General features: G+C 44.8%; 1 protein-coding gene across 6 annotated transcripts in view; it reads right to left on the bottom strand.

The window, feature by feature from the left end:
• The window catches only part of LOC109893096 (plasma membrane calcium-transporting ATPase 1-like), a 133,537-nt gene extending 120,156 nt beyond the window's left edge, over nt 1-13,381 (bottom strand). For 3 of the 6 annotated variants that reach the window (XM_031825514.1, XM_020486169.2, XM_020486185.2), the window contains exons 1-2: nt 12,873-13,381; nt 12,568-12,733 (exon numbers count right to left, since the gene is read on the bottom strand). The gene's annotated coding sequence lies outside the window, so the exon portion shown is untranslated. The remainder of the gene's footprint in view (nt 1-12,567; nt 12,734-12,872) is intronic. The other 3 variants (XM_020486144.2, XM_020486178.2, XM_020486153.2) reach the window with 2 other exon arrangements.
• Nucleotides 13,382-13,709: the final 328 nt, after the last annotated feature.

Here is a 13,709-nt window from a genome sequence, read left to right as displayed (position 1 = left end):
CGTACCAGTGCTTAAGGACGAGAGAGGCACCATACCAGCCTCCCACAAATCCCAGCCTGTATGGAGTCCAACACAAATCAGAGTTCGGCGTGAACGCCTGTTCACATACCTGCTTCCCCATTCACACACACTCACACACACACACACACACTTCTAAAACGGGCTCTCCAGGACTGGAGCTTTTAAAAGTGGAAATATTTTTACATTAAATGTGATGCACAGGATGCAATCTCTACTGGCAGTATTCCATTTTTGAGGAAAGTACCCTGCAGTGGATTAAGTCTTTTTGGACTAACAGCTTGACATTGTGTCAATAGGAAGTCAACAGTTTCACAGAGGAAGAAAAACAAACGCTGTTAAAGTGGTCTACTTTTGAGACGGTAACACAACAGCTCTTATACTGACAGACCCATTATAGAACCACTCACCCTGGAGCGTAGTGTCAATGAGCATGCTACCAGTGTGTGTGGCCAGAGGTTAGAGGCAACAAAAAAAACTACATCTGGTCCTGACCCTATTCAGCTGACCTCTTGTTCGATTGATCGCAGAGACACCGGTGGTCACGGGCTGGCCCTATCCCCAACACGCCTGCTTTGGGGTCTACAAAAGATTGCTTCAGAATTATGGTGGTCTTGTTTGGGATACAATGGCTGAGCTGTATAAGCCTACAGCCAACTCCCCGATATATTCAATGACTTGAGACTAATGAAATCAAGCACTAAACTGAAGCAAGTAGTACAACATTTATTTGAATGGGACATGGTGAACTGCGGTGCACTGGAAGAGAATGACACGTATCAGGAGTGAACAGTAGAGCGCAGAATCATATTACGGAGGGAGATCGGTCCACTTGGTTGGATGGCATGTTACTACTGCCTCTGCTGGTGCCATGGTTTCATTCATAATGACTAGCTGGGTTCCACTTCTAATTCCATTCATGTAGGTTATATGCTGGCTTGGCTACACACCCGGTGTTGTGTTGCATTCTGGGGCAGAACACCCCACGTCAGCCAATGACCCTGAGCCTGTCTTCTAACCAATCACTCAGAGGCATGCTGTCAAGTGACATCACTCTGGATTACAATTCAAAAAATTAATTTAAAATAAATTAAAAAAAATATATATATATATATATATACACACTGCTCAAAAAAATAAAGGGAACACTAAAATAACACATCCTAGATCTGAAGGAATTAAATATTCTTATTAAATACTTTTTTCTTTACATAGTTGAATGTGCTGACAACAAAATCACACAAAAATTATCAATAAAAATCAAATGTATCAACCCATGGAGGTCTGGATTTGGAGTCACACTCAAAATTAAAGTGGAAAACCACACTACAGGCTGATCCAACTTTGATGTAATGTCCTTAAAACAAGTCAGATGAGGCTCAGTAGTGTGTGTGGACTCCACGTGCCTGTATGACCTCCCTACAACGCCTGGGCATGCTCCTGATGAGGTGGCGGATGGTCTCCTGAGGGATCTCCTCCCAGACCTGGACTAAAGCATCCGCCAACTCCTGGACAGTCTGTGGTGCAACGTGGCGTTGTTGGATGGAGCGAGACATGATGTCCCAGATGTGCTCAATTGGATTCAGGTCTGGGGAACAGGCGGGCCAGTCCATAGCATCAATGCCTTCCTCTTGCAGGAACTGCTGACACACTCCAGCCACATGAGGTCTAGCATTGTCTTGCATTAGGAGGAACCCAGGGCCAACCGCACCAGCATATGGTCTCACAAGGGGTCTGAGGATCTCATCTCGGTACCTAATGGCAGTCAGGCTACCTCTGGCGAGCACATGGAGGGCTGTGCGGCCCCCCAAAGAAATGCCACCCCACACCATGACTGACCCACCGCCAAACCGGTCATGCTGGAGGATGTTGCAGGCAGCAGAACGTTCTCCACGGCGTCTCCAGACTCTGTCACATGTGCTCAGTGTGAACCTGCTTTCATCTGTGAAGAGCACAGGGTGCCAGTGGCGAATTTGCCAATCTTGGTGTTCTCTGGCAAATGCTAAACGTCCTGCACAGTGTTGGGCTGTAAGCACAACTCCCACCTGTGGACGTCGGGCCCTCATACCACCCTCATGGAGTCTGTTTCTGACCGTTTGAGTACATACGTACATACATACATACATACATACATACATAATCACTGCTCAAAAAAATAAAGGGAACATTTAAACAACACAATGTAACTCCAAGTCAATCATACTTCTGTGAAATCAAACTGTCCACTTAGGAAGCAACACTGATTGACAATACATTTCACATGCTGTTGTGCAAATGGAATATATATATATATATATATTAAACAGCAGGGGGTATCTAATGTTGGCCAACATTGACTACTACTAAATGTCACAAATAACACTTGGCATGTGCAGCAAGGTCACATTGTGTAATTAGCGATGATTTACTAAAGCGACAAGTGTTTAGACTGAACGAGACTCATTCGACCCTCAAGACATTGGAAACACAAACATTGTGTAATAGCACACACAGAGAGAGAGAGAAGTGCTAGTTCTTTAGGAAAACTGAGTTTGTCAGCTTCAGATGACTGTTTTGCAAGGTTGTTCCTCTACTGCAGTCACAAGATGGTCCCAGATGTTGAGGCACAACAAATGTCGTGGTTTTCAGTGTGTTCAGCAAACCACCAGCATTCCTACCTCAGTGCCACCGCTCGTTTTAAATGAAGTCATGCTAATGCTACTGGAATGTGTGCTAACCAGGTTTGCTTGAGACAGTGACGCAAACACAGAGAGCCATTGATACTTGTGGGACGGGACGGGCGTATCTCACAATCCTATCTCACAGTCCTCCCAATCTATACGGCTTCGTCCTCATTCGCTCTTCTAGGATCCACTCTCCTTGTCTCTGTTCTGTGACACAATCAGCTTACTCAGCAGCTAGACGCGATGTATAGTTGATCAGATGTTTCATTCCATACAAAAGAGGCGTGTAGGAACTACACAATTACACACAGCATCGGTATGAATGCACCCATGTGCTTTTCGGTCTCCGGACCCACTCGCTCTCCCTTTCCCCTTCCCCTTCTGTAAGGCCTCTTGTTTAAATGGGACCAGCACGTCGGGCAGCAGTGGAAAAACACGTTATTTACAGCATTCATATGATCATAACGCAGAGCTATTTAGGTCAAGGACAACGGCGCCTTTGATTGTTTGACACACCACGGAAAGGCTTGTCCTAAACCTCAAATAAGCAGGAACTCTGATACAGGCAGACTAGCCAGTTTAATGCAATTAACACCACTGAGCATATATAACAGCAGACTAAATGTTTTCGAACTCTGTCAGAGGAATGAAAGGACATGTAGAAATCGGTTGGTTTATGCTGTATAAAACGTGGAATAACTTCTGTTCCGTTAGTGGAACAGTTCGGTAAGGTTTCCAAATACGTCTGTTTCAGGTTTTCCAGACACATTTCATTTCAGTATAATATTCCTATTTCCTTCTTCCATTTTGGATTTGATGTTGGGCCAGTCAACTGAATGAAGTTCAGTGAGTGTGTGTGTATATATATATATACACACACACATACAGGCTGTTTACTGAAGATTATTTATTTATTTATTTTATATATATATATACACATACACACACACACACACATATACATATACATACACATACATACACACACACATATATATATATATATATCTTCAGTAAACAGCCGCAGTAGGAGAGAACAGCACAGCCTCATTGTGTTCAGTAATAATGTCCAAACAGCACCACACCCTGTTTCTCAACCCAAATAACATTCAGCATTTAACCCCCATTCACTGCTCCAGACACAGGACGCGCGCACACACATACACCTCATTACATAACCAACAGCTAACGATGCACAATCAGTTTTAATACAAAACCCTGTTTTAATAGCATTGTGTGTGATTTGTAAACTAGCTTATTGTAGCGCATAAATATCCAAGCAGTTAATCTCTGTGACGATATATATGTGTGTGTGTGTGTGTGTGTGTGTGTGTGTGTGTGTGTGTGTGTGTGTGTGTGTGCACATGAGGTTAAGGCTGTGACCGCTATAAACACTCGCCTGTCTGGAGGCTGGTCTGGGTGAACAGATCAGACCCCCGACACACACCCCAACTCTCCCATCCCAGAGAGAGAAAGAACGGGGAACGATGAATGAACCAAGAGATAGACGAGGAAAACAAGGAGTGACGGGGGAAACGAGGAAGGACAGGGAGCAGAGAGAGGCAGAGAACAAGGGGATGGAGGGAGGGGAGGAGGCAGTGAGCCAGAGAGTTCCCTCTTGGCATTGGGCCCAGCAGCTACATCTGACGTGTGTTACTGTTACTCCCAGACTTCCAAACATACAAACAACTACAGCACTAGAACTACATACACTGGCTACATAAACACACATTTAACTACACAACTACATCACACACACACCCCAACTCCCCCATCCCAGAGAGAGAAAGAAGGGAGAATGATGAATGAACCGAGAGATAGACAGGGAGGAAAAAGGAGTGACGGGGAAAACAAGGAAGGACGAGGGGGGGGGGGGTACGAAAGACAGGGAGCAGAGGAGGCAGAGGGAGAGAACAAGGGGATGGAGGCAGTGAGGCAGAGAGTTCCCTCTTGGCATTGGGCCCGGCAGCTACAACTGACGTGTGTTACTGTTACCGCCAGACTTCCAAACAACTACAGCACTAGAACTACATACACTGGCTACTTAAACACACATTTAACTAAACAACGACATCACACACACACAAAAGCTGGCTACATAAACACAAACAGATGTAAAAGAGGGACAGAGAGGGAGAGGCCTCAGCCCAGTGTCGTTAAAATATCAGGAAGTGAAATGGCGAGGAGAAAATATGCATGTGGAACACAGAACATGAGGAAACCATCCAGATCTCCACTTCCTCTGCGCCTACAACACTCGACCTCGGACCCCTTTGTCCCACCCCCTCTCCTGTCCCCTCATCCACCTCTCCTCTGTGAGTTTAACTGCCGTACTGTTACCATACATAGTGAGTTCAGTAAACGAGTGCAATGCGTCGCGCTCCTTCTCTGGAGCCAACGTGAGCTCCACGACCAGTGCAGTGCATCCCTCCCTCCCTCCCTCCGTGCAAATACATTCCATTGGTTCCAGTAAATGACTACACTTCATCCTAACCTCACCACTCTCCCTCTTCTTCTCTCGCTCCCTCTCTGCCAGTCTCAAATTCCGCTTCAGATCAGCTTTATTATAGCAAGAGTGGCAAGGCCACCGTTGCTCAAGCAAAGTGGGACAGACTATGATATTAAAAACAACAAATCATTATGGCAACAATAATAGGTATAGCGAGAGACAGGACATTTCTTTTGAACACTACTGTGATGATCTAAAAAAAGCATATTTTGCTTTGAATATCTAAAAATAAAAAAGATGTGAGACCGTGTGCTACTAAATGATCGTCAACAATTTGCTCTGATAGATAAAGCCACAATGAACAAACGGGCGTGCATTAACCATGCTGCGGAGGATGATAAAAGAATGCAGGAAATAACTCAGGAGCCTACTAAGAGTCCCTTGCTTCACTATGTGTGTATGAATGTAGGTGTGCTCTCAATGTAAACAACCATCTGGGTTGGGTACTAGAGTCACACCGGTTTCATCACAGACAGCATATGTTAATGGCCCTCTTTCATGGTCCCCATATAATCCTCATGCCTCGGACTTGCTCTCCTCCCGCTCTCGGTCACAATCCCTCTCCGCTCCATTCATCTCCCCCCCCCCCCCCCTCCCCTCCTTACTCATACCTGTTCTCTCTATCGCTCTGTGCCTCTCTCGCCATCGCGTTCTCTCCTTCATTAGCATGTTTTCTAATCAATCCAACCTCTTCGTCAGTGTTCCACATTTTTTGCCTGTCTGCTAATATCCACACACACACACACACACACACACACACACACACACCCTTGCAGCAGGGACAAAGAGTCACATTGTTTGGCACCATAGATGAACTCAACAATGACAACTTCATGTGTTCAGAAACCGGTGTGTGTTTGTCTTAATGAGTACGCCAGTGATGTTTTGTGATAATGAGCTGAAGCCGCACGCCCCCCCCCCCACCCACACCTCTACTCTGTGTCGATCCTGTCAACACGCCACAATCCCACAATGCACCACAGGGACTCTCAGGGGACACTTCACTTCCACGCTCTATTAATACAACTCACAACACATCTAGCAGCTGTGTGTGCGCTGAGCTGTCACTTCACCACACACACACACACACACACACACACTTGATGGAGCCTGCCTACAGCTCATCACATCCTCAGCAGCAGTCTGCAACACCTTAACGAGAAGTTCATCATGACTAAACACACATACAGAACAAAAACACTCGAAACAATTTGCCACGATGACGAACAAAGGAGAGAAAAGGAGTGGAGAGGAGAGAGCAGAGAGAAGAGAAGAGTGTTGCATTGTATACCGAAACTTCTGTACTTTTTCGATACAAGAACAGGAAAAACAGTTCGGTACTATAATTATTTTGTTATTTTTTTCCCTTCTGTACTTCTATCAAATGTGTCTCATGTCGTCTACTGATTGAGAGAGAATCAAGTCTGTCTATCAGTGCAGCCGATGCCCCCTTAAAGCGCAACGTGCCTGCTCTACTTACTCATTGCTAGCTCTAGCCTGAACCACTGCACTCACATGGAGTCTGGCCTGCATCACCACTTATGCTGCACAGAAGCTAACATTTACATTTTAGTAATTTAGCAGACGCTCTTATCCAGAGTGACTTACAGGAACAATTAGGGTTGAGTGCCTTTGAATAATGCAATATGGCATGTAGCTAGAAATGTCGAAAGTGTTCGCAAAACAATGTCCATTACAGTCTAGAACACTTTACAATGCAAGAAGATACCGGTAGCTTCCAGCTTTGTAGATGAACTTTCCTTGCTTACAGCTGAATAGAACATCAATTCACTACCCTAGTACCTTGTTTGTGATGAAGCAAAAATACTGCTGATATCATAGCTGAATGTAGGCGTAACTGGGACATATACACACCCACATGTGTGTGTGAGACTAAATCTATACACAAAACATATTATATACACCCAGGTGGCGACACGCATCTCTGCGTGCCTGGTAGTTATACTATATATAAAGTATGTGGACAACTCTTCAGATTAGTGGATTTGGTTATTAACAGTCCCACCCGTTATTGACCGCGTATAAAAATCGAGCACACAGCCGTGCAATCTCCATAGACAAACATTGGCAGTAGAATGACCTAACTGAAGAGCTCAGTGACTTTCACCGTGGCACCGCCATAGGATGCCACCTTTCAAACAGGTCAGTTCATAAAATGGCTGCCCTACTAGAGCTGCCCCGGTCAGTTGTAAGTGCTGCTATTGTGAAGTGGAAGCATCTATGAGCAACAACAGTTTAGCCGCGAAGTGGTAGGTCACAGAAGCTCACAGGAGGGGGCCGCCGAGTGCTGAAGCGTGTGGCATGTAAAAATCATCTGTCCTCGGTTGCAACACTCACGAACGAGTTCTAAACTGCCTCTGGAAGCAACGTCAGCACAAGAACTGTTCGTCGGGAGCTTCATGAAACAGGTTTCCACGGCCGAGCAGCCGCACACAAGCCTAAGATCACCATGCACAATGTCAAGCGTCGGCTGGAGTGGTGTAAAGCTCGCCTCCATTGGACTCTGGAGCAGTGGCAACGCGTTCTCTGGAGTGATTAATCCCGCTTAACCATCTGGCAGTCCAAAGGAGGAATCTGGGTTTGGCGGATGCCAGGAGAACGCTACCTGCCCCAATGCATTGTGCCACCTGTAAAGTTTGGTGGAGGAGGAATAATGGTGTGGGGCTGTTTTTCATGGTTCGGGCTAGGCCCCTTAGTTCCAGTGAAGGGAAATCTTAAAGCTACAGCATTCAAACCCTTTCCGGTTTCAGCATGACAATGCCCCTGTGCACAAAGCAAGGTCCATACAGAAATGGTTTGTCAAGGTCAGTGTGGAAGGGCTTTCTGAGATGAGATAGGGTGCTAAAGGGGCTCTTGGTTTTGGGGGCTTAACCTCTGCTATGAATCGTGACTCTGAGACTAACTCAATTCTTTGTTCACTCAAACCTGAACATGAGGAGGAATGGGGGGGGGGGGGGGGGGGAATGGGGATTGAAGAGAGGAGTGGAATAAGAAGAGGGTTGAGGAGCGGGGGATTTGAACGAGGGAAAATAAACCGGTCAGCCTCTGCATGAGCCCAATCCTTTTGGAAGATGTCCCCTCTTCCCACCCAAATCGGGAATTGAAACATCACCGCCCAGAACAAACAGTCCTGTAGAAAAACCTTCAATAATGGGTTAGCGGTGTTGGTTACATGAAGAAAATTAAATTAAAAACGTAACAAGAGAAGTGAGTATAATGGACGTTGGAAGTTGCTAGGTAATTGCATTCTATTAAAATCTCTACTGATGAGGTTTCCTAGAGGGACACAGTTCTGGCAGGCCACCCAAGCCCACCCAGAGCATAAGACAAAATATAGAACATGTACAATTAGTTGGGAAGATGCAGCATAGTGAGTACTAGAATATTAATGATGGTAGTCACATATATGGAACAATTGCGGCACAATAACACTACAGGCCTACAGGTCCGCAATACACACCAACTAGCATAACAAACACCTCCTAAAAAAAACACACTAACAAAACAAACACCACAATACAGACCAACAAAACACTAACAAAACCCAATGAAAACAAATAAAAACATGTAACACAGAGCCTGTCAACCCTATAGCAACAACAGAGTTTAGACAAAGAGGTGCAGTATGACAGAGTTTTGTCTGTGTTCAAACCCTGGACAATAAGGATGTGCCTCCGTGTGGTCCTCTGTTGATGATACCAACGCAAAGGTTGCGGGTTCAATTGCCACAGGGAATTCATGACAGTACAGGGAGTGCAATCCAGTCTTCTAAATGGCATATATTATTATCCTTGTGGGCCCCTGGGACCAACACTGAAGAGTAACATACTGTCCCAAGTGTATATATTAGCTTAAAGGGGCAACCTCCCCCATCAACCTTGGCAGACAAGTCCCCTCGGGCACAGTGGAGATTTGAAGGATGGATGAGCAAGAAGGAAGCTGAAGCTGATTAGATAGAAGAGACGGACCAGTAGGAAGCTGGGAATGATTAGGGTCGGTAGCCATAATGTCTTTATGATGGGACTGATGAGATTTTGTGAATCCCTAACCACCCCCCTTGCCCCTACTAACTCGCTTTGAGGGACCTGCATGATCACGTGTTGCTGACAAAACTCAGAGGGTGACTTCCAGAGAGTGGCATGGCGGAGTCACCGGGGCAGTCATTCATGCATGTGACTAGTGGATTAACGAGGCAGAAAAGGATGTCCCACGGGATCATGGGACAAGGACAGAGGACACAATCCTCTGCTCAGAAGTTGCTGACCCCTGCCAGATCTTACAACACCTGGATAGGCATCTTATACGTATCAGCTAACGTACTATATTATAGCAATACGTCAGTCGACGCCGTGGCATGCAACCATTGGTTGATGCCTGCGACGTTTGCGGAGGGGAACGCAATCTATATGACAATGTCACACTGTGAAGCTGACGTCAACATTTGCTGTTCTGTCTGGAGTACGATGGAGTTCAGAGTGCGTCTTGAACCAGCAAACCTGCAATTACTTTCTGCTATAAAAAGGTTGATACCCTTTATCAGAGGGACGAAACACACTTAGAGAGATGTTTGCTGCCTTTTTCAGACAGTCCAAGATAATAAATAACCGGCATATCACCATACAGACGGGACAGAAAGAAAGGACAGACACACAGCACTATGCGTGCATGCAGTGTCATTTACTATATTGATAATGTGAGTGTTATTGATCAGGCTGTGAGTTGAATTGATCAAGTTGACAGACAGGACACAGAACATTCCCTCAGTCAAAGAGATGAATGAGACACACTATATTAATAATAATAATGCCTGTGACAGACAATGCTATACATAGAGAACCAATCAAAAGTTTGGACACACCTACTCATTCTTGTGGTTTTTCATTATTTGTACTGTTTTCTACAATATAGAATGAAGTGAAAAGACACCAGAAACTATGAAATAACACATATGGAATCAAGTACTAAAAAAATGTTTTTTTAAAAAGTGTTAAATAAAAATATAATTTATATTTGAGATTCTTCAAAGTAGCCACCCTTTTGCCTTGATGGCAGCTTTGCACACACCTGGCATTCTCTCAACCAGAATGCATTCAACTAAAAGGTGCGCCTTGATAAAGTTGTAGAATTTCTATCTTGATAAATTTGAGCCAATCAGTTGTGTTGTGACAAGGTAGGGGTGGTATACAAAAGAAAGCCCTATTTGAAAAAGACCAAGTCCATATTATGTCAAGAACAGCTCAAATAAGCAAAGAGAAACAACAGTCCATCATTACTTTAAGACACGAAGGTCAGTCAATACGGAAGATTTCAATGTTGCAAAATCCATCAAGCGCTATGACGAAACTGGCTCTCATGAGGACCGCCACAGGAAAGGAAGACCCAGAGTTACCTCTGCTGCAGAGGATAAGTTCATTAGAGTTACCAGCCTCAGAAATTGAAGCCCAAATAAATGCTTCAAAGTTCAAGTAATAGACACATCTCAACATCAACTGTTTCAGAGGAGACTGTGTGAATCAGACCTTCATGGTCAAATTGCTGCAAAGAAACCACTACTAAAGGACAGAAGAGACTTGCTTGGGCCAAGAAACATGACCAATGGACATTCGTCTGGTGGAAATCTGTCCTTTGGTCTGATAAATCTCAAATTCTGACTTTTGGTTCCAACTGCATTGTCTTTGTGAGACGCAGAGTAGGTGAATGGATGATCTACCACAGCATTCTGCAGCGATACACCATCCCACCTAGTATGCGCTTAGTGGGACAGTCATTTGTTTATCAACAGGACAATGACCCAACATACCTCCAGGCTGTGTAAGGCTAAGAAGGAGAGTGATGGAGTGCTGCATCAGATGACCTGGCCTCCACCCAATTGACATGGTTTGGGATGAGTTGGACCGCAGAGTGAAGGAAAAGCAGCCAACAAGTGCTCAGCATATGTGGGAGCTCCTTCAAGGCTGTTGGAAAAGCATTCCTCATGAAGATGGGTGAGAGAATGCCAAGAGTGTGTAAAGCTGTCATCAAGGCAAAGGGTGGCTATTTGAAGAACCTCAAATATAAAATATATTTTGATTTGTTTCACACTTTTTAGGTTACTACATGATTCAATGTGTTTTTTCATAGTTTTGATGCCTTCACTTTCATTCTACAAGGTATAATCAGTCAAAATAAAGAAAAACCCTTGAATTAGTCAGTGTCCAAAATTTTGACTGGTACTGTATGTTACAGCATTAAAACACACAACAAATAGTAGTCAATAAGTTAAATATGTAATGTTTTTCTGGGGCTGTTCCTGAGGGGAAGGTGTAGCCTACAGTATGATTAGACATTTTCAGTTTACTGCAGCAGTCACACCTAGTCTAGTCTAGAGTGAAGGTGAAAGTGCGTATATGGGATAAAGGCCAGCTTTAAAGGGGTGAGATCAACCTGAATGTTCTGAATATAATAATATTGCAATTATAGCCGTGGTCCCTGACACTCCGCTGCCGGAGGAAAATAACAGCGCAGATGACCTCCTTTGGAGGTCACACAATCTGAAAAATAGTCACGAGCAGATTTTGCGGGGTCTCCCCCTGTAGAAACGCAATAGCGCGAGGACACACCCAGAAAAAGGAAGGAGAGGAGAGCCGATGCCCATCCCTTGGAAATTATGTAAGAAGGATTTACTTCTCACAACGAGCGAGCGCTTGTTAATTAAACAAGGTTGTCTCCTTCTCTTTCGAAGCTCGAGCTAAACATTCTGTTTGAGTTTTAAAAAAACACAACCATTCACTACAGTTGGCATGTAGAATCTGAACTAGGAACAACTAATGGATCAAGCTAAACCGGCATATCCAATAATGCAGACACAAAGCTACGCACAGATAAATACACGCACACGCGAGCACGATCAAATACACACGAGAGACGACCCTGATGACAGTTGCGCATTGCCGTCTGTGACATTTACGCGGATTCTCCAAATAAAACGATAGGATAAAACCACGAGCGCATAAAATGCCTCCCCAGACATGACCAACCATTCATGTTCTACCTGAGACAAACTGTTGCGACAAACACTCATTGGTGAAGGACACAGACTCCCTGTCTGAATAGTAGCCCCCCCCATACGGAAATTAGCTGTTCCCACCTATAAAACATCAGTGTTTATTACCAAACTAGGGGAGGTTGTTTATTGCAACTTGACTATTTTCTCCCAGCAAGACTGAACTCGTTATCTGCAGACAACAGGCGGATGGTGCATTGGTAAAGCCAGTGCAAAACACACGCATCGCACGAAACCATTCATTCGTTCCACTCATACACCTGTGGAAAATAACATGAAATTTGGAAGAGAAGGGTATAGGCAGCAGTCCTTACCCGGATGCGGAGGGCAGTCAGGCGGTTAGGTAGCCTACATGACAACCAGACGGCGGGAGATGGTCTAAGTGAGCGCTCCTCTCAGCTCACCAACACACACAATCACACTGCACTAGCGGGTAAATCCACTATCCCGTATCTCAGTCTTCTTCCGCTTCTGTCAGAGCTGGGTAGTGCAAAAGGTATTTCAGTGAGTAGGCGTACAGTTTGACACCGAAAAACACCACACATACACACAAAAATCAGTGCCTATATTGATATTGTGCCTTTGGGATAGGGAAAGAAATCAGTGAGATGGGATTTACCACTATGTGAACGGCGCAAATATGCGTGCTGTAGAAGTGCAAGCTATAGCCTACGGTTTTGTTTTTTCCTCATCTGGGCTCCGATGTGACAACTGTGGCATTGCACAGAGACGGGCTTGATCGTGGCACTTTGTAGATTTTCCTTTTGTTTTAGATATCGGTAACTTGACGTGAAGTGTGTGACAAACTAGACCAACGCGTTATGAGTCCCAAATGGAAACCAACTGTTGAGATTTCACTTCGAAAACTAACACCCTTCCTCTCCAAATAGGAGGAAAATATCGCGCAGAGGAAGGATCCTCTTGGTGGTCCGAATGAACAGCAGCAGTCCCAATAGATTCACTCCGCAAGGTTTCTTGTTTTGTCTAGGCTAAATTGTGACTGTGTTCACGTCCATCCGCGGTAAAAAGTACAGATAAACGCGACCAATCTCCGAACTATAGAAAGATCGGTTCACCGATTTCCGTGGCTGGAAAAACGAAAGAGATATACAGCGTCTGAAGCGAGCGCCGCCACGGAGCGGGAGGGGGAGGCGGGCGGAGGGAGAAAGAGGGAGGGACAAAATCGGGATTACCCATTTAAAGTGGATCCTTGAGGAGACATGATCGTTTCTCTTGAACAATTGAATCGATGATCGCTTGAATAGTCCCGTAATGGCACCAGGAAACCTATATAATTATCATATTTCCGTCCCAGGTCTGCGTTGTAGCTTGTCTGCTCTGCCCTCCACGGTGTGATTCATGAAATGGTTCAATTTAGGCCTAGGCCTGGTTACATGTCCCCAATACAGGAATACATGTTTGATTAAGACTCCATAAGTAGCCTAAAGTTTAGTAG

This window comes from Oncorhynchus kisutch, linkage group LG1 (genome assembly GCF_002021735.2).
Source record: "Oncorhynchus kisutch isolate 150728-3 linkage group LG1, Okis_V2, whole genome shotgun sequence".
NCBI classification, from domain to species: domain Eukaryota; kingdom Metazoa; phylum Chordata; class Actinopteri; order Salmoniformes; family Salmonidae; genus Oncorhynchus; species Oncorhynchus kisutch.
Note: the sequence above shows the minus strand (reverse complement) of the source record. Positions and strands in the feature narration are given on the sequence as shown.